The 20002-nt window shown below is 43.7% G+C and overlaps 1 protein-coding gene across 2 annotated transcripts in view; it reads right to left on the bottom strand.

Annotated features, from left to right (window-relative positions):
• Positions 1 to 20002, bottom strand: part of LOC124615902 (lysosomal acid glucosylceramidase-like) — a 296037-nt gene that overhangs the window by 227317 nt on the left and 48718 nt on the right. Inside the window, exon 1 of one of the 2 annotated variants that reach the window (XM_047144077.1) lies at positions 17957 to 18046. The exons of the other annotated variant lie outside the window; for it this stretch is intronic. The gene's annotated coding sequence lies outside the window, so the exon portion shown is untranslated. Of the gene's footprint in view, positions 1 to 17956; positions 18047 to 20002 lie in introns of those variants that run through there. 2 annotated transcript variants of the gene reach the window in all.

Here is a 20002-nt window from a genome sequence, read left to right as displayed (position 1 = left end):
GGCGACGCCAGTTCTCCTCGGACATTCCACACACATATACACTGAACAGCCAGAACATTATGACCACCTACCTAATAGCAGGTATGTCAACCTTTGGCACGGATAACAGTAGTCGCGTCGTGGCGTGGAAGCAATGAGGCCTTGTTTGGCCGCTGGAGGGAGTTGGCACCACATTTGCACACACACGTCACCTAATTCCCGTAAATTCAGGGGAGGGGGGCGATGAGCTCTAACACCAAGTTCAGTCGCATCCCAGATGTGATCGATCGTGTTCAGATCTGCCGACTTGGGGAGCCAGCACACCAATTAGAACTCGCCACTGTGTTTGGTTCTGAGCGCTATGGGACTTAACATCTGAGGTCATCAGTTCCCTAGACTTAGAACTACTTAAACCTAACTAACCTAAGGACATCACACACATCCATGCCCGAGGCAGGATTCCAACCTGCGACCGTAGCAGCAGCGCGGTTGTGACATGGCGCATTATCTTGCTGAAAAATGCCACTGCCGTCGGGAGGCATGATCGTCATGAAGGGGTGTACACGATCTGCAACCAGTGTACGATCTCCTAGGCCGACATGGTGCCTCGCGCGACCCCCGGTCGCCCACAGATGCCCATGCGAATGTTTCCTAGAGCATAGTGGAGCCGCCGCCAGCTTGTCTCCATCCTGTAGTACAGGTGTCAAGGAGCCGTTCCTCTAGAAGACGACGGATTCGTGCCCTCCCATTGGCATGATGAAGAAGGTATCAGGATTCATCAGACCATGTAATGCTCTGCCAATGCGCCAACGTCCAGCGTTGATGGTCACGTGCCCATTTCAGTCGTTGTTAACATTGGTACATGCATGGGACGTCAGCTGTGGAGGCTAATTGTTAAGAGTGTTCGGTGCACTGTGTGTTCAAACTCACTTGTACTTTGCCCATTATTAAAGTCTGATGTTAGCCACAGTTCGCCGCCTATCCTGTTTTACCAGTCCGTCAAGTCTACGACGTCTGACATATGTAATGAGGGGTGGGCGCCTAACACCAAGACGTCTGGACGTGGTCTCACCTTGGTTTCGCCACGTGTTGGAGACACTCGCCACAGCACTCCTCGAACACCCGACAAGTCATGCAGTTTCCGAAATGCCCGTGCCGAGCCCACGGGACATCACAATCGGCCCTCGGTCAAACGCAGATAGATCGCGCGCCTTCCCCAATCTACACACAGATAGCACGCTCACCGGTGCTGCATGCGCTGTACGTGTGTCTGACGAGCAGTCATTCCTCGCCAGGTGACGGTGCTATCGCCCGGACGGGTTTTTATTGATAGCAGGTCGGTGGTCATAATGTTTTCCGTGAGCAGCAGAGGTGTTCCTCGTGTGGACGCACTCTTAGAATTCGAAACTCGATTACAGCATGCCATTTCTCACACACTGACATAGTTACACAAGCCACGGTTCAGAGCTCTGTTCTGGCAGAGGGTTGCAGATATGTAGATATGAAAAGTAAAGATGTAGAATGTTAATGACGTTTGTTTTATTTAAAAAGCTTTAAGAATTTTCAAATAAAAAATCTCGGTGCTTTACTTTTCAGCATGCCTCTGTACATTATTGTAGTGGACCGTGCTTCAGGAGCGAGTGGCTCTCTGCTGGAAGTGAGGGGGGGGGGGGGGGGGAGTGGGCGGGGGTACAACGCCAATCTGTTGCCAAAACTCTTTATTAACAATCATACATAAATGTAGAGCAGTGCATCTTTGGCAGGCAGACAGTAGGCCGTGTAGCAACGAAAACTGTCAGGTTTCAGCTAATATTATCTGCTGAGAAGTTATCGTGTAACATAGAGAAGTGAAAGTTCTGTTGGCCTGCTAGGGACACGTGACATTAACTCTGAGGGTGACTCCCCATCCAGGATAACTTGCTGCGTTCTGCCCGTAGAAGGCATCTCTGCTGTAGTAAATCAAACTTTTTTCGAAAGTTTAGAAGCACCGAAATCCATATAACCTCGATCAATATGTTATCATGTGTGCAAGTTGAAATTCACATTATCGTGGTTAGCGTACGACCATTAATTACAAGAGGTTTATTTTTTAAAATTGGACCCCCCTCCCTCACTGGTGAGATGGGATGAAATGTGTTGCCCTAACCCTCTTCCACACTGCAGTGTTTGTTTTAAACATTGATTAAAACACTTAAAGAAGAACATGTTTTAAGTAGAAAGCATATTAAACAGTGTTTTTAACACGTGATTAAAAACACCATCTGAAACATGCCAGCCGGCCGAAGTGGCCGTGCGGTTAAAGGCGCTGCAGTCTGGAACCGCAAGACCGCTACGGTCGCAGGTTCGAATCCTGCCTCGGGCATGGATGTGTGTGATGTCTTTAGGTTAGTTAGGTTTAATTAGTTCTAAGTTCTAGACGACTGATGACCTCAGAAGTTAAGTCGCATAGTGCTCAGAGCCATTTGAACCATTTTTGAAACATGCCAATCCTGGGTGGTATTCGAACGGACAGACCTACGTATACAGATGGACAAAAAGGCTCCAAGAAAATGGTATTAACTGTTTTGGCACAACTCTAAGAAACTGATTTTTCACTGATGTATTATGTATGTCACATGTCCCTGAAACTTTACCTACTTTATAGATGAGGGACAAATTTGTTTGTACCATACTTTGAAGCATCTCTTGATCTACATGATCACTAAAAGAATTCTTGTCACTGAACTGCAGATATGCTTGTCAGCAAGCCGCTTAACTCACGTATTGTAAAAGTTTTGATACTCATTCATGTTGAACATAATAACATCGTATTTAAATGAGTTGCAGAATACTATGACTAACTCACTGAATGACTCGCAGTGATTTCGACTGGCATGGCAGGGATGTCCCTGCGTGAAATCTGAAACTTGTGCGGCAGTTGTTTCAAATAGGGAAGTCCCGGCTTAGAAACACAAAATGTTATCTGTTATAATAGTGTATAATCGCTGAATTAAAAAATTGACATGAGATTTTCATTGCCCCCTGCCCCTGTAAGTGATTAAGTGATGTTTTGTGAGACTTTGTCGGATTCCTACCCCTCCCCCCTCCCCCCCCCCCCTCGCCCAATTTTGTGCTCACGTAATTACTGGACGTCCCCTTACGGGATTCCCATGCCAGTTGCCATATCAGTGTTACGGTATTTAGTCCAAAGTTTGGTTTGATGCAGTTTTCCACGCTAGACTCTCTGAGGAAGGTTTTTCATCTCTGCACAGGTACTACAAAAAATGGTTCAAATGGCTCTGAGCACTATGTGACAACTTCTGAGATCATCAGTCGCCTAGAACTTAGAACTAATTATACCTAACTAACCTAAGGACATCACACACATCCATGCCGGAGGCAGGATTTGAACCTGTGACCGCAGCTGTCGCTCGGTTCCAGACTGTAGCGCCTAGAACCGCACGACCACCCCGGCCAGCTCAGGTACTACAACTTACACTATTTGAAGCTGTTTACTGTTATCAACCTTTGGTCCAATTTTGTAATTCAACCCCCCTCCCCTTCCCCCACTCCAACTGTTATCGAATTAGCTGTTCCTTGATCCATAATGGTGGACCCTGTCAACTTAGAAGTTGCACTATACAGCTCTTTCCCCTCCAATTCGGTTCAGTACTTTTTTTCCTAGTTATCCTGCCATCAGCTTCTTTTGCCGAAAGTTAATCCCGTCTAGTAAAGGGTCCGCTATACTCAAATTTTGCCAAGTTTATTTTATTTAACTTCTCGGCCGTGTACCCCTCCTGTCGCCAAAGCGTCAGTTGCCTAAGGAAGGGAAGTTGTGTGCGACACCTGCATGTAAACTGCACAAACTTTGCCCTTTATGTGATCGTATTTTAACTGAGCGTAAATTGGGAACCAGCCCAGCGTTCGCTTAAACTAGCGTGGGAAACCGCCTAAAAGCCACACTCGGGTTGGCCACGGTCGTTAAATCACCCCACGGATTCGATCCACATTTGGCGCAACTTCCTGTCTCGCAAGCCAACGTGCTGTGCATTACAATGTACAAGCAGGTATTAGTTATCCTATCTACCTGTCAAATTTTCAGCATTATTTTGTAATCCCGTTCGATGCGTTTACGAGGGTGTGATGAAAAGTAATGCCTCCGAATTTTTTACGTGAAAACACTGAACGCTATTTAAATAAAACAGACGTCATTAACACTCTACATATTTATTCTTCATGTCTGCATAGTTATTTCTCAACACAGTCATCCTGGCGATGAACACATTTCTCCCAAAGAGAGAGCAATTTCTTGATACCATCACTGTAAAATGGCGAGGCAGTGGCTCCATCAACAAAGTCAAACATTTTAGACTTTGCTGATGGAGCCACTGCCTCGCCTCTGTTTGCACCACTTCATCATCATGAAAGTGACGACCTCGAAGCTGTCCCTTAGGTTTTGGGAACATGGAAATCGGATGGGACTGTATGTAGTATTATCCATGGCAGTGAACCCAAAACATCGGATTGTTGCAGATACTGCAGCGCTCTTGTGTGGTCTGGCATTGTAATGCTGAAAGAGAGAATGATCCACTTGTGGACTCACTCTTCGAATTCGTGCTTTCCCTTTTCTCAGCATCACGCAGTACCTTGCAGATTTTATGGTGTTGCCTTTAGGCATGAATTCCAAATGTACTATCGAGCGAGGAGGCGCAGTGGTTAACAAACTGGACTCACATAGAGGATGACGACGGTTCAAACCCGCGTCCGGCCTTCCTGACTTAGGTTTTCCTTGATTTCCCCAAATCGCTTCAGGCAAATGAGGGGATGGCTCCTTTGAAATGCCGACTTCCTTCCCCACCCTTCCCTAACCCGATGGGACCGATGACCTCGCTCTTTGGTCCAATCCCCCAAATCAACTAACCAATCCAAATGTACGACACCTTGAAATCCCAGTGCAATGTGAACATGACTTTGCCTCTAGATGACCTGGTCTTGAACTTGTTTGGCGTCAGTGATCCTTGGTGCCAAAGCTCCATTGATACTCTCTTGTTTTAGGGGTCAAAACGGTGAACTTAGCTTTTATCACTTATCATAATATAGTTAAGGGATCCATCATCCTCGCACTAAACATGCAAAAGAAATGATTGGCGGAGGTCCGATCTCCTCTATTTCACGTCAGGAGTGAGCATTCAATGCACCCACCGTGCACACTGCAGCTCTGTAATGGTGACCCGTACACACTCGCCTGAAAGCTGTGTCGGTAGCGTCCGAGAGTTTTCTCTGATGAGTTCGTCAACATGATTGTGATGAGTCTCGTCGGCTGCCATACACGGTCATCCATTCTGAGGTCTGACACGCGTTGAGGTTAGCACCACTGTTTCCGTGATTACGAACACGAACAACCCAACGTCGTGCAATACTGATGTCGATACAATCACCATTGTACATAGCTTTGGGTCTTTTATGGATTTCATTTGGATGCACTTTTACAACGGTTAAAAATACGATTACAGCACACGATTTCTCACAGACTGACATAATTACGTTATCCACCGCCATGTTACACGCTACAATTCGAAGCGCTCTAAAGGCAGAGGGTTGTAGCTTGCGTGAGCGAAGTGGAAAAGTCTACCTTTTAATATACATGACATGACAGAGGTGTTCCTCAAGGTCTCCATCAGCCACTTTGAATATTTTACGTTGGGAACCTAAGGTGGGTTTACTAAAATAGATTCGGAATTGCGTTAAAATAATCCTTCACTATCTTCATGAATATTAGATAAGAAATCTTAGAAAAATGAAACTCAGTAACCTGTACGCTTACTAAGATGATGGGAACACAAATGTTACCAATCTTTTCTTTTTCTTCTCCTAGTTTCACCTGTAAGTAGTCCGACCGCGGTAGCTGATTGGTCAGCGCGACAGAATGTCAATCCTAAGGGCCCGGGTTCCATTTCCGGCAGGGTCGGAGATTTCCTCCGCTCAGGGACTGGGTGTTGTGTTGTCCTAATCATCATCATTTCATCCCCATCGACGCGCAAGTCGCCGAGGTGGCGTCAAATCGAAAGACTTGCACCCGGCGAACGGTCTACCCGACAGGAGGCCCTAGCCACACGACGTCCCGTCCCCACCTGTAAGTATACTGACGGGAAAGAAGTGCAACACCAAGAAGGAGTTGCACGAATAAACGAAAGTTGGTAGGCGTGTTTCTACACCTGAAAGACGATGTCTATTCAGATTTGACTCTAGTCATATAAGAGTGGCGCTAGTAACATCACTGTAATAATGCAAATCAGGATTGCTTTTATACACCTGTAACGACCGTGAGCGTTAGTTACCTTTGGGATTGGACGTGGTGAGCTGATGTTAGTGAAGCATGCCTTTAAGGCGACAAAGACGCAGTTACCAACATCTCATTGAATTTGAACGAGGTCATGTAATAGGACTACGAGAAGCTGGATGTTTCTTCTGCGATACGGCAAAAAAACTTGGCAATAATGTAGCCACTGTATATGATTGGTTCAAACGATTGAAATGGTTCTGAGCATTATGGGACTTAACTTCGGAGGTCATCACTCCCCTAGAACTTAGAACTACTGAAACCTAACTAACCTGAGGGCATCACACACATCCATGCCCGAGGCAGGATTCAAACCTGCGACCGTAGCGGTCGCGCGGTTCCAGACTGAAGCGCCTAGAACCGCTCGGCCACACCGGCCGTCTGTATACGATTGCTGGCAGCGGTGGTCAAGAGAGTGTACGGTAGGAAGAAGACTGGGCTCCGACCAGCCATGTGCCATTACCGAGAGAGAAGATCATCGTGTTCGCCATATGGCACTAGCGCACCGTACTGCGTCAGCAGTAGCAATCTGAGCTGCAGTTGACACCACAGTGACACAACGAACTGTTACAAATCGGTTATTTTCAAAGACAGCTCAAGCCAGACGCCCCTTAGCGTGTATTCCACAAACCAAACCACCTCCATTTGCAACTTCTATGGTGTCAAGCAAGTGATCATTGTGTTTTCTGATGATAGCTGGTTCTGCCTCGGTGCCAGTGATGGCCGTGTGTTGGTTAGAAGGAGGTCAGTTGAGGGCTTGCAACCATCCTGCCTGAGTGCTAGACACATTGAACATACACCTAGAGTCGATTTCGAATGACAGCAGACGCACTCTTGTAGTTATCCCACGCACTCTGCTCAAATTTGTACCTCAGTCTGGTGATTCGACCTCTAGTGCTGCCATTCATGAACAGCATTCCAGAGGGCGTTTTCCAACAGGATTACGGTCGCCCACACACCCCTGTTGTAACCCAACATGCTCCACAGACCGTCGACATATTGCCTTGGTCCGCTCTATCAGCAGCTCTGTCTCCAGTTGAGCACATATTGCACATCACGAACAGCACTAATTGTCCCTGTATTAACTGACCAAGTGCAATAGGCACGGAACTCCATCCCAAAAACTGACATCTGGCACCCGTACAACGCAATGTACGCATGGTTGTGCGCTTGCATTCAACATTCTGACGGTTACACCGTTTATTAATGTACCAGCATTTCACATTTGCAAGGGCTTATCTCACGCTTAGATTAACCTGTGATCTTTCAATGTTAATCACTTAAATTGTTAGCTGGACAAATGTATTCCCGAAATTCCATTACTCTACATTAATAATTTTTTGGTGTTGGGACATTTTTCCGTCAGTGTATTTTGGTACGGCCGACCCCAAGGTTGGAGGACGACTTGTATATATATCCAACGCCACGTAGATGACAAGGCCTTACAACTCATCGCCAATCTGGGTGTGACGTCACGGGCTCCAGGCAATACGAGCCGAGCCACCGCAGCGACATGTTTAGGAACGACAATGCCTACCCCTACGGCAGCACGAACGGAAAGTTGCTTTGCCACTAAAATAGCGCCTTCTTTCAAATTGTTAACCGTCCTGGTTACTCTGTGCTCTTGACCACATCTGAAATCGTGTTTGAAATCTGTTTTCTTTTCTGATATGTAGTGGATCATGAGGTATAAGGTATCTTTAACAGCTCAGTGCTAATCAGTGAGTGGTCAGCGCGACAGAATGTCAATCATAAGGGCCCGGATTCGATTCCCGGCTGGGTCGGAGACTTTTTCCGCTTAGGAACCGGCTGTTGTGTTGTCCTAATCATCATCATTTCATCTCCATCACGCACAAGTCGCCGAAGTGGCGTCAAATCGAAAGACTTGCACCCGGCGAACGGTCTATCCGACGGGAGGCCCTAGCCACACGACATTTCATTTCAGTGCTAATCAGCACAGTGGTGAACAAATGTTGTGTTCGTGGCAGCGTCGGTAAGTACACCGATAAGAACAAAGTTCACATATTCACATTTCCTTATGACGAAGAAATACCTGCTAAATGGTTATCTGCAATCAAAAGGGATAATTTCATTCCTAGCTATCATCTTAAGCATTGCTACAGATAGTATGACGAAAGAGCTTAGCAGTTTAGTGTTATTACGTAGTAAAATTTTTAGTAACGTCAATACTGTAGCTCTTCATAGCTCTGTCACCTACATTTCAATATCACGGGAAACGACTACAAGAGGTTGGAAAACGGGAGCTACACTAACTTCATCTCTGAGCAAGCCAAAACTCAGAAGAACTGCTGTACCACGCAAACTTCCAAAAACAACGCAATCATCAGGGAATCTCCATCTGCAAAGCAGCAAAAGCGCGAGGCTGCTGCTCTTAGAACGCAGCAACAGACTCTAGTGTTAAATCGCTGGAGAAATACGATAAGAACATACTTTTAAGCGCATTTCACGAACTAACGAAGAAACTTGAGTCGGTAAAGTGTAGTGAAAAGTCGTCTACAGCAATGAAGAATAAATGTATTTTGTTTATCTTATTTTTATTTTGATCTCGAGAGGACTCCATATGACGTTCTGTACATAAATTCTAATCCGAGAGTAACTGTTTTTGTCAAATGCCAAGAAATCTCGTCTAAAAATACTGCAAAAATTGTAAGTGCTATTTCTGATGTAGGGAATATTATAAAATTTACGGAAGGTTTATACACAGTCAAGAAGAAAGTGAGCTACATGATGTTACTCTCGACTTGCTACGCAGTTTAGTGTGTGATGACAGAATAAAACTTCCCATGAGTTTATAAAAAGTCAGCTTCATCTAAGCTTTTCACCTCCTAAAAGACGTAGATTTGCTCCTCGTCTATTAATTCTTGCATCTATTTTGCGTTTTATTTCAAGTCATGCCTACAAGTTCATACATAGCACTGGCAATATTATTCTGCCGCATCTCACTTAAATCAAAAACATTTGTGGTAACACTGATGTTAATCCCAGCAGTTCAAATCTTTTGGCTTACTTTAAGGTGAAAACATCAAATCTGAACTATAATGAGTGTTTTGTGACACTCATGTCGGATGAGATACATATTAAATGAGCCAGGCCAGGGGGGGACCTGGTTGAAAAGGCCCATGACTGCACTGCTCTTGGAACAACAGCCCTTGCATCTATGGAAGGATGTAATGTCACCATTCAAGCATGTTGCTCACATCTTGCCAGGAAATAAGAGGACTGCTGATAGCTTGTTCAGTGTAATCAAAAATCTACTAACTGGATTGACAGTTATCTGTATTACTTCGCACAACAACTGAATTAATTTGGCTATCTTAAGTTGCATAACACATCAGTATTGCTTACCGACACGCTACAGATTATTCTAGGCCCTGTTTTATGTTCAAGATACTATTTATATTTTCAAATGCATAAGAAATAATTGGGTTAACCTGAAAAATGGTCGATATTCTTCATTCCCAGCTTTCAATTGCATCTGTTATAATGCAAGCTCCTTTTCTGCAATAAGATCATTATTCGAAACTGGGAGCAACAAATTATTAAAATTTGGGTAGGGCTTAAGCTTGAAAGTACTGTGGCCATTTTCATTGGAAAAACAGGATGTAAAACTTGTTTACCAAATTTTCAATGATAACATCCAGAAGAGTTTACTTGAGTTAGGACTCGCATATGATATTGAAAATTATAAAGTTACTCCTGGATTTATAAATATTATTAGCACCTGGTGGCAGATCGTTAATTTTAAGACCCCTTTTAAATGAAACTTCCTGGCAGATTAAAACTGTGTGCCGGACCGAGACTCGAACTCGGGACCTTTGCCTTTCGCGGGCAAGTGCTCTACCAACTTTTTTTTTTCTTTTTTTTTTTAATTTTCATTTTGTCCGCGTTTGTTCGTTGTATCTGCTCGGGGCGGACGTCTTAAGACATCCGATTAAGTTCGTTGATGATCCATTAACTCAGTTTTTTTATTACAGAGGGTATGTAACCCTCTGTCCGAACACGCTGAGCTACCGTGCCGGCATCAACAGAGCTACTCAAGCACGACTCAAGCCCCATCCTCACAGCTTTACTTCTGCCGGTACCTCGTCTCCTACCTTCCAAACTTTACAAAAGCTCTCCTGCGAACCTTGCAGAACTAGCACTCCTGAAAGAAAGGATATTGCGGAGACATGGCTTAGCCACAGCCTGAGGGATGTTTCCAGAATGAGATTTTCACTCTGCAGCGGAGTGTGCGCTGATATGAAACTTGAGCACTTGCCCGCGAAAGGCAAAGGTCCCGAGTTCGAATCTCTGCCCGGCACACAGTTCCAATCTGCCAGGAAGTTTCATATCAGCGCACACTCCGCTGCAGAGTGAAAATCTCATTCTGGACCGCTTTTAAATGACTAAGACTTGCGGAGGTAATGCAAAAACCACTTACGAAACACCATGAAGATGAAAGATGTGTGTTTCTAGAGACGTTTCTTAATTTGCTGGATAAACGGGTATTCATGAGTTTGTCAGAAGGCAAGCGCAGTGAAAAAACTCGTTCTATACTGAAACATAGCACATATGCATTACTCGAACTGAAGATCTATTGTATATGAGAACTGAAAGTATCATCTATATTACCCGGAAATTTCAGACTGATGCACTGGAAGCAAGGTTTGGATTGTGTTGACAGCAACGCAGATATATGAAAAAAAAAAAAAAACTGCGCACTGCGTTCTGTACTAGAGCTCTCTTTACAAAGTGGCTCACCTAAGAAAACCGTAATGAGATCTCTTCCCAGTTGTGACCAATCAGAAAGTCTTAACACAGTAACTGACAGCTCTGCGCTAAATAGTTTGAATAAAGTAAGCGTCTGTCAGGCTTATTTGGAACACATCACCCCAGAGATACCGGTCCTTACATTTATTGCAGGCAATTGCTGCTACAGTAGACTTAAGAAATTAAAATGTACCAACTGTGTTTAATTTTTACAGTGGATAGAGAAATGGCGCGTGGGGCAGAGCTCAATCTTGTTAAAAATTTAGACTGAGCTAGCTTGAAATATCCTCATAAAAATACATTACTGGCTGTGATGTATTCTTTCTGCTGGATCCAATAGCTATTGCCAACTGGGTGTTGTGAGCCCTTCCTTACACTTCAAAACCAGCGCGCAGTAGGTAGTAAACTAAACCTTGATTTCATACTGAGTAATGAAATTTGTGGTAGAAGACCGAGACAAGCATTCACAGCACAAAAAATATTGAAGCCTGTCGTGTGTACAAGTGTTAATATAGTGCTTAGCAACTACTGTGAAATTGAAAATAAGGCGCAGAGATCTTCAAATAAAATAAAACTGAAAACTGTTGCAGTGGGACATATTTGAAACACAGAAAATAGAAAGAGATGTCCATAATTTTAGATGCTGCTTGTCAATTTGTCAATGATTATTAACTGTGAGCCTATACCACCAGCTAATCTGGTTTACAATTTCCTTTTATCAGAACAGTACACAGGACATACACTGATCAGTCAAAACATTATGACCACTGCCCATCGCGACGTTGGATGCCGTCTGGTGGCGTTGGGGTCACTGACGCGGTAAGAAAAGCACGTAAGCGGACCAGACACGAACGGGGCACCTCCCTAGCGAAGATATGGGCTGAAAATGTGGAAATCCATTGAGATAAGCGACTTTAACAAGGGGAAGATTATTATTACGCAGAGCCTGTGAACGAGAACCTCGAAAACGGCGAAGCTGGTCGATGTGTTCATGCTTTATTGTCGTGAGCACCTACGGAAAAAGGTAGGACAGTGAAACGACCTCTAGGCGTTAAATACTTGGACATTCACGACTGTTCACAGAAAATGGGGTTAGGAGAATTGTCTGGTCTCTAAAGTATGATAGATGGTGATCTGTGACATCTTTGCCGAAAGAACACAATACTGGTCACGCACAAGTGTTTCGGAACTCACCGTTCATCGAACACAGTAGTGCATGGAGCTCCACAGGAGACCACCCCTGCCGACCGCGGTGGCCAAGCGGTTCTAGGCCCTTCAGTCCGGAACCACGCGACTGCTACTGTCGCAGGTTCAAATCCTGCCTCGGGCATGGATGTGTGTGATGTCGTTAGGTTAGTTAGGTTCAAGTAGTTCTAAGTTCTAGGGGACTGATGACCTCAGATGTTGAGTCCCATAGTGCTCAGAGCCATTTGAACCATTTGAGACCACCCCTGTGTGTTCAGATGTTGACCCAACGACATCGTCAACTAAGATTCCAGTGGGCAGAGGACTATCGGGATTTGGCAATCGATCAATGGAAACGTGTCGGCTCTTCGGGTGAATCGCATTTTTGCTACAATGGGTTGCTGGTCGTCTCCCCCAACGCAGTCATCGGGGTGAACTACGGCTCGAAATGTGCTGTGCTCCACGGACGCAGGTTTGTGGGAGCAGTATTATGCTACGGGAGACATTCTCCTGCGCTTGCGTGGGATCTGTGGTAGTAATAGAAGACAAGTTGACAGCTGCGAATCACCTACATCCCTTAGTGCTTGATGTCTTCACCGACAGCGATGTTTTCTTTCAACAGTATAGCTGTCCGTATATCTGAGCCAGACACGTTACAGGAGCGTCGTAGTGAACTCAGTTCATGTCTCGGTGACCAAATTCGCCTGATGTACGTCCTACGGAACCCATCTAGGTCGCTATCGGCCGCCATCACTGCGTACGCAAATCAGCTTCCTGTCATTTGCGCGAATTACATGTCCTATGCGTAGACATCTAATGCCACATACCTCCACAAACCTACCAATAAACTGTCGAATCTCTGATACGCAGAATCATTGATGCATTTCGTTCCAAAGACGGAGAAACGAGCTGTAAAGCATGTTGCTATGACGTGTTGGCTCATCAGTGTATACTGTATGTGGTATTTCTTTACTGTCACTGTGCGATTCTTTCTCTCTCTCTCGTGTGTGTGTGTGTGTGTGTGTGTGTGTGTGTATGTGTGTGTGTGTGTGTGTGTGAAGAGAGAGAGAGAACTTACATCTATATTGAGTTGTAAATATGTGAATACTCTACAGAAAGACACAAGCTTACATTCACTAAACATAAATCGATAGACCTAATGCCATGAGTATACATGAGTATAATCTAAGTTTTTTTGAAAGAAATGCATACCCCAATTTCCAAGAGAAGGAGCATGTTTCTCTCTTAAACGGTAAGTAGTGCTTGAAAGCGTCTGAATTATTTTCTGAAGTATGAAAGTTGACATACATGCCCTACTGTTACTGTAGGAAGATGATTGTCTCGTGAATATGGCTCACCCGTAGAGCGTTTTTTGCCAGTGTGCTACTTAGTAGACACATCTTAATTTCCACACTAAAACAAGCATTAGACGAAATACTTTTCCATAACAAAACTGATACCTGCTCATTTACTCATTCCTGGCGCAAAAAATCATAGGCTATTCGAAGGTTTTCGTGCAATAAACCTTACCAGAGTTACACTTGTTGTGAGACAGCCGATTAATTAACGCAAGTATGAAACTTTCTGGCAGATTAAAACTGTGTGCCGGACCGATACTCGAACTCGGGACCTTTGCCTCTCGCTGGTAGAGTGGTGGTAAAGCACTTGGGTAGCTCAGTTGGTAGATCACTTGCCCGCGAAAAGCAAAGGTGCCGAGATCGAGTCTCGGTCCGGCACACAGTTTTAATCTGCCAGGAAGTTTCATATTAGCACACACTCCGCTGCAGAGTGAAAATCTCATTCTATCGCAAGTATGTTTACCTATAAAGTTTAAATTTTAGCTTTCTGTGAGCAGCAGCAAATGTAAGAATCTGTAAGAATCAGTTCAAAATGGTTCAAATGGCTCTGAGCACTATGCGACTTAACTTCTGAGGTCATCAGTCGCCTAGAACTTAGAAGTAATTAAACCTAACTAACCTAAGGACATCACACACATCCATGCCCGAGGCAGGATTCGAACCTGCGACTGTAGCGGTCACGCGGTTCTAGACTGAAGCGCCTTTAACCGCACGGTCACACCGGCCGGCTAAGAATCAGTTCTAACAGTAAAACTAATTCAGAATAAATAAAACTCCAGTATACCGAAAAAACTCTGCTATTTTATTATACTGAAAATTTCTTATTGAAGTATGCGTTTTTTTTAAAAAAAAGTCTTGCAACAGCAACACACAGCTTTTTATGCTTGTTGCACCTGTCTGATATTTGTTCGAGGTTTGTAGCTCAAAGTTCGTAATTATTTAGTCATACAACCTTTTGTTAGCTGTAGTAATTTTAAATAACTATTATCATTAAACTAACGCACTGCAAATAAATGTGCCGCTGCAATGTCACACATCCGTTATTTAATATCTGATGTACTTCGCAAAATAGCTGCTTTACTTAGTTTTCATGGTAGTGCTAATATAATCTTCAGTAACGTCTTAAAAACATGACATTATTTACAAATTCGATCGCCATAATGCACTTGCATGTCTGCTGATTTTCCACCTCAAGTCATTCCAATACAACGACTTCTGCGCAAGTAACGTTCGTAGAGGTAATGCTTGCCGGCTCCCATCATCCGAGACTCGTGACGTCACAGTCGAGTTGTACGGCCTTGTCATCTAGGTGACGTTGATACATCCCGATACAGGATCTCATGCAACAAAGCTCTGCGGTGTTCATATTTTAAACTTATGAAAACTTGATATTTCTTTATGCAAAGAGTACATGAAACAAAAAGTTGCTTACAGCTGTAGCTTGGGCCATCGGTCGCCAGTATAGCATCGGCAGCGGGACAGTGTGTAGATTTGCGCGCAGTTTTTGTTTTCCAGTCCGTATTGATTTATTGGTTTTGGCATTTTGATTCTAAGTAAAAACTTGTATCTTGAAAATGGAAAAACGGGAAGAAAGAGAGATTTCCCCTGTGCCACGAGGGTAGTGTTTGCAAACAACTCCAACACGACGCGCTTTGACAGCACGAAGAGTGCGACTGAAAAATGCAACTCACCGTCGGCAGCAAAGCAGATCCGTAATCCATAAGTTCTATAAATATTTAAAGCGTCTTGTAGACAATAACGATGAAGTGTTAGCATCTACAAGCACGCTCGTTAGGAAATATTTGAGGAAGGTAGAGTCAATAACGATGATATTAGGAAATGCTGTGGCATGACACCGAAAAAAGCAACTATTGCAAGAAACAAACCTAGCTACAGTTTGTAGCATTGGTTAATGAACTATCCAGCGCATGTGTCGTTTCACTGAAGTACATATTATGGAATTCGAGTCAAAGTGGGGGTCTTAGGTCTTAAGGTACCTCTTGCGAAAGGGACCAGGCTGATTGTTGTACATATGGTGTTAGCAAAGATGGTTTTCTCAAAGAAAGTCAGTTCGTTTACAGACGTCATAAAAGAAGCAAGTTAGAAGACTACCACCATTCGGAAACGAAGACCACCAAGTTTGTGCAAGTATGCATTTTCGTTAGCTTGCTAATTTGCGTGAAAGACTAGTAATTATAGTATATTTTACTCTGATATGCGTTTTTGTCAGTGATTTACATGCATTTACACTGCATATAAACACACTGTAACTGCAAAAAGCCGCGCGGAGTGGCCGCGCGGTTAGAGGCGCCACGTCACGGATTGTGCGGCCCCTCCCACCGGAGGTTCGAGTCCTCCCTCGGGCATGGGTGTGTGTTTTGGTCTTAGCATAAGTTAGTTTAAGTGGTGTGTAAGTCTAAGGGACTTAGGAATTCACACACACTTGAACATTTTTGGCTGCAAATATAGAGCCTAAATCAATATTTCACTGTTGTTGTTGTTGTGGTCTTCAGTCCTGAGACTGATTTGATGCAGCTCTCCATGCTACTCTATCCTGTGCAAGCTTCTTCATCTCCCAGTACCTACTGCAACCTACATCCCTCTGAATCTGCTTGGTGTATTCATCTCCCTCTACGATTTTTACCCTCCATGCTGCCCTCCAATACTAAATTGGTGATCCCTTGATGCCTCAGAACATGTCCTACCAACCGATCCCTTCTTCTAGTCAAGTTGTACCACAAGCTTCTGTTCTCCCCAATCCTATTCAACACCTCCTCGTTAGTTATGTGATCTATCCATCTAATCTTCAGCATTCTTCTGTAGCACCACATTTCGAAAGCTTCTATTCTCTTCTTGTCCAAACTAGTTATCGTCCATGTTTCACTTCCATACACGGCTACACTCCGTACAAATACTTTCAGAAACGACTTCCTGACACTTAAATCTATACTCGATGTTAACAAATTTCTCTTCTTCAGAAACGCTTTCCTTGCCATTGCCAGTCTGCATTTTATATCCTCTCTACTTCGAGCATCATCAGTTATTTTGCTCGCCAAATAGCAAAACTCCTTTACTACTTTAAGTGTCTCATTTCCTAATCTAATACCCTCATCATCACCCGACTTAATTCGACTACATTCCATTATCCTCTTTTTGCTCTTGTTGATGTTCATCTTATATCCTCCCTTCAAGACACTATCCATTCCGTTCAACTGCTCTTCCAAGTCCTTTGCTGTCTCTGACAAAATTACAATGTCGTCGGCGAACCTCAAAGTTTTTATTTCTTCTCCATGGATTTTAATACCTACTCCGAATTTTTCTTTTGTTTCCTTCATTGCTTGTTCTATATACAGATTGAATAAGATCGGGGAGAGGCTACAACCCTGTCTCACTCCCTTCCCAACCACTGCTTCTCTTTCATGCCGCTCAACTCTTATAACTGCCATTTGGTTTCTATACAAGTTGTAAATAGCCTTTCGCTCCCTATATTTGACCCCTGCAGACCTTCAGAATTTGAGAGAGAGTATTCCAGTCAACATTGTCAAAAGCTTTCTCTAAGTCTACAAATGCTAGAAATGTAGGTTTGCCTTTCCATAATCTATTTTCTAATATAAGCCGTAGGGTCAGTATTGCCTCACGTGTTCCAATATTTTTACGGAATCCAAACTGATCTTCCCCAAGGTCGGATTCTACTATTTTTTCCATTCGTCCGTAAATAATTCGTGTTAGTATTTTGCAGCCGTAAGTTATTAAACTGATAGTTCGGTAATTTTCACATCTGTCAACACCTGCTTTCTTTGGGATTGGAATTATTATATTCTTCTTGAAGTCTGAGGGTATTTCGTCTGTCTCATACATCTTGCTCACCAGATGGTAGATTTTTGTCAGGACTGGCTCTCCCAAGGCCGTCAGTAGTCGTAATGGAATGTTGTCTACTCCCGGGGCCTTGTTTCGACTTAGGTCTTTCAGTGCTCTGTCAAACTCTTCACGCAGTATCATATCTCCCATTTCATCTTCATCTACATCCTCTTCCATTTCCATAATATTGTCCTCAAGTACATCGCCCTTGTATAGACCCTCTATATACTCCCTCCACCTTTCTGCTTTCCCTTCTTTGCTTTGAACTGGGCTTCCATCTGAGCTCTTGATATTCATACAAGTGGTTCTCTTTTCTCCAAAGGTCTCTTTAATTTCACTACAGAAATGTAATTATATTATTTCTGACCAAAGCAAAAACTGTTACAATGAGTAACAGAGGTGCATTTGACGGCCTGGCAACAGCGCACCAACAGCCACCCGCCAATGAGCCTAACCAGAACTATACAAAAAATTGTGTTGTACTTACCAATGGCACTGCCAGCCGCCGACTGATCGTGGCGAGAAACTGATGGCAGTAAGCTACTGCAAATACTTCCACACCGACAGTGGTCAGACGTGGCTTATATTTAAAAGTAGCGCAACAACTGAAGCACTCACCTTGACGTCAGAACTGCTGGACTTTATCTGCTTAATGTACCCGTCCAAACAATTACAAAATCGGCCGTGTTAAGTCCATAAGTCATGCAGCAAGTTTTCAGAACAACTTCGACCGCAATCGCTTCTAGCTCCTACAAGGTCGAGAAAAAGGCCCACACATTTTTCCCCATACAGATAGTAGAGGCTACTTGTGACGTCCTCGTCATAAACCCAAATCACTGGCGACAGGTCTCATTTATTGTGAGGCTTGCTGTGTTCAGATGATAGCCAGGCAAGGCGCTTTCTCGATGGAATGACAAGACAGCCACTGAGCCTATCCCAGACAGCTCACCAAGACTGCTGCTGTTTCCGCGTTATTACCAGAGAGCATTAGAGAGCTTATCACTTTAAACAATAATAGGTTGTTACTATCAAATTCCCACATAAAGTGTTTTATGGCTAAGCTGGTGTCGACTGACTAGTCATTATAAACAGCCCATAACTATTTATTGACCGATGGTTGCGTCAGATGTTGCATGTTCTGACATGTTAGGGGTCAACATTTCCGTGGAGTTCCCACGAGAAGATTCCAATTCACTCTTAGCATGCTCTGACGCAACCATCGGCCAAGAAATTTTTGAGGGCTATTTATAATAGACTGCCCAGTCGATACCGGGTTATTCGTTAAGGGATCTGTGTAAGCATTTCACTGAAACAAATTTATTGCTAATGTTCTAGCGCTATCCATGCTGCTGTTGAATGCACTGAAGGAGAACAGTTAACCGATTTGATGTAAATGGATCATCCAGATGACTGGCTAAAGCATACACAAATTAAAAACATTATTTCTCGGCGAAATCTGGTAGCTTACTAAAATCTCATGGGGTAGCTTTACAAGGAGTGTCCCATCTTTAGGAGCCGACCATTGTGGCCGAACGGTTCTAGGCGCTTCAGTCGGGAACCGCGCAACTGCTAATGTACCAGGTTCGAATCCTGCCTCGGGCATGGATGTGTGTGATATCCTTAGGTTAGTTAGGTTTAAGTAGTTCCACGTTTAGGGGACTGATGACCTCATATGTCAAAAAAAAAAAAATGGTTCAAATGGCTCTGAGCACTATGGGACTTAACATCTAAGGTCATAAGTCCCCTAGAACTTAGAAGTACTGAAACCTGACTAACCTAAGGACATCACACACATCCATGCCCGAGGCAGGATTCGAACCTGCGACTGTAGCGGTCACGCGGTTCTAGACTGAAGCGCCTTTAACCGCACGGTCACACCGGCCGGCTAAGAATCAGTTCTAACAGTAAAACTAATTCAGAATAAATAAAACTCCAGTATACCGAAAAAACTCTGCTATTTTATTATACTGAAAATTTCTTATTGAAGTATGCATTTTTTTTAAAAAAAAGTCTTGCAACAGCAACACACAGCTTTTTATGCTTGTTGCACCTGTCTGATATTTGTTCGAGGTTTGTAGCTCAAAGTTCGTAATTATTTAGTCATACAACCTTTTGTTAGCTGTAGTAATTTTAAATAACTATTATCATTAAACTAACGCACTGCAAATAAATGTGCCGCTGCAATGTCACACATCCGTTATTTAATATCTGATGTACTTCGCAAAATAGCTGCTTTACTTAGTTTTCATGGTAGTGATAATATAATCTTCAGTAACGTCTTAAAAACATGACATTATTTACAAATTCGATCGCCATAATGCATTTGCATGTCTGCTGATTTTCCACCTCAAGTCATTCCAATACAACGACTTCTGCGCAAGTAACGTTCGTAGAGGTAATGCTTGCCGGCTCCCATCATCCGAGACTCGTGACGTCACAGTCGAGTTGTACGGCCTTGTCATCTAGGTGACGTTGATACATCCCGATACAGGATCTCATGCAACAAAGCTCTGCGGTGTTCATATTTTAAACT

This window comes from Schistocerca americana, chromosome 5 (assembly GCF_021461395.2).
Source record: "Schistocerca americana isolate TAMUIC-IGC-003095 chromosome 5, iqSchAmer2.1, whole genome shotgun sequence".
NCBI classification, from domain to species: Eukaryota; Metazoa; Arthropoda; class Insecta; order Orthoptera; family Acrididae; genus Schistocerca; species Schistocerca americana.
The sequence above is the reverse complement of the archived record's forward strand: the minus strand, read 5'-3'. Positions and strand labels throughout refer to the sequence as shown.